This window comes from Panthera pardus, unplaced genomic scaffold (genome assembly GCF_024362965.1).
Source record: "Panthera pardus isolate Hobbes unplaced genomic scaffold, ASM2436296v1 HiC_scaffold_17, whole genome shotgun sequence".
Lineage (NCBI taxonomy): Eukaryota > Metazoa > Chordata > Mammalia > Carnivora > Felidae > Panthera > Panthera pardus.
In genome coordinates, this window is record NW_026526732.1 from 90,854,750 (window position 1) to 90,856,955 (window position 2,206).

General features: G+C 35.6%; 1 pseudogene; it reads left to right on the plus strand.

The window, feature by feature from the left end:
• The first annotated feature begins 1,736 nt into the window (after positions 1 to 1,736).
• On the plus strand, positions 1,737 to 2,003 carry LOC109248252 (ATP synthase subunit f, mitochondrial-like; annotated as a pseudogene).
• The last annotated feature ends 203 nt before the right edge of the window (positions 2,004 to 2,206 follow it).

A 2,206-nucleotide genomic window follows, 5' to 3' on the forward strand; every position in this document is an offset into this window, starting at 1 on the left:
AAATATTCCCATTATCAGTATCATTTAGTATCTTTGATCACTTTATCTTTAACCAAAATAATACTTTCTATCCCGTGAGTGTTTTAGTATCTTCTTATTTTGTGAGGCCTTCTCTGATCTCCAAGGCAAGAGGAGTCCCTGCCACTACATGCTTCCATAAAATGTCTTTTTTCATATTCTCTTGGTGTATCATTTGCATGCTGCATGAATTTCCTACCACCATCTTAAGAACAAAATCATGTCTGTTTATAGTACGGTAATTCCAATGCTTAACACACTGCTTGCATACAGCAGTTTCTCAATAAATACGTTGAAATGAAGAAATGAATGCATATATATTTTATAAGATATATCCTGTTTATTTTCTCCTGTACTTCTGACACCCTATCAGTTTTATTCTGATAAAAGAGAATAAAGATCTCCAGAAATGTTTCATATATTGTGTCATCCCCATGTCTAACCATGGCATTAAATAACAGAGGGATCCAAAATAATACCTAGTTACTTTGCTTATGGAGTAGGGATAAAAAGAGTAATACTAAAATAACATTTCAGGGTAGTATATGCTCTTGTATGGGTTAGGGGTTATAAATGTGTCAGACAGAAAATTTGAAATATTACTCAATAATTCTGTTTATAAAATAAATCTATATTGATTAGTTCAGCTAGTACTCACTTTGGTGATGTTTCCATCAAGAGAAGATTGACATTAAGACACTATTATAATCTGTGATTCCAGATCTTCTTGTTCTTTCTTGAACAGCCAGGTCAAATTGAGCATCAGGGTTTTTACACATTCCTATGTCTGGTACTCTTTTTTCTTTTTTTTTTTCCTATGTCTGGGACTCTCTACACAGGTCTCTGTCTGATTTGCACTTTCATTTCCTTTGGTCTTTGCTCAAATAAAAATTATGTCCTCTCCCTAATAATTCCTTGCCAGCTTTATTTACTTCATAGTATTTATTATCAACTAACATACTGTGTATCTGACTCGTTTATTTTTTTTCTTTGCCTCTTCTCTCCATTAGAGTGTAATCATCACATGCGCAAGGATTTCTGTTTCCTTTATTCACTGTGATATATATAGTGACTTAAAATCATCTGGCACAGAAAAGCACTTAATATATTCTGACTGGAATTAACAAGCTTATCTTCAAGTATCATTCCTCAAAAAGCAACACAACAGAGAAACCTGTTTAGGCCACTTTTTCCTCATAAATTAAGCTTATGCCAATTATAGTAACATTATATTAAGTTCACTTTCAGTTAGTTAAGGTTCATCTGCCTGGGGATGGTTGCATCCTCATCTCAAGGTAACTGTGAACTTAAAGGGGGTAAGAGGTTTGCATGATTATCTTTATCCTTCTAGAAGTTTTTCACCCAAGTTTGTTCAGTTTAGGTCTGACTCCATCACTCAATGATTTTCCCTTTGATTCTTACCTGAACACAACTATCAATACGGCATTGTCTTTGATCTTTACCAAGCAAAAACATAATATTTGTGACAATTTTTTTTTATTTATGACAATTCTTGCGTGTGACTAGTATACTTTACTAAACTTTTAATGGAATACATTGTTCCATTATTATCCATGTATTCCATTTTAATGGAATACTTTTCTGGAATACATCACAGAAATGCTAATAACCAATTATACAGTGATCATTCTTGCTCTTAAAAGTACCCCAACTGGAGTTCTCCTCAGGTGGGCATAGTGGACACCCAGGACTCCACAATGATGTCATCTGTACCAGTGAATGAGAAGAAGCTCTTGGATTTCAAACTAGGAGAGCTGTCAAGCTGGATACTGATGTGGAATTTTTCCCCGAAAGCCATTGCTGGAGCATTTCAAAGAGGTTACTAGAGGTATTATGACAAGTATGTCAATGTGAAGAAAGGGGGCCTTGCTGGGATTTCTATGGTGCTGGCATCTTATGGGCTTTTCAACTACTGTCATTCTTATAAAGAACTCAAACATGAGCAGCTACACAAATACCACTGAAGAGGGCCAGTGTGGAGGCACTTTCTGCATTTGTGACCTTGACCTTTGCCTGGCATCCTTGAATCCTTTCATATCCTAATTGAGAATTAACACTCACAAAAAGATGACTGGTACACAGGGAAAAAAATAGGACCCCAACTCATTTCTCCAACACGATTTCTAGGTCCTTGCCATATTGTCTCATCCTTCTCTAGCCCCTCTCT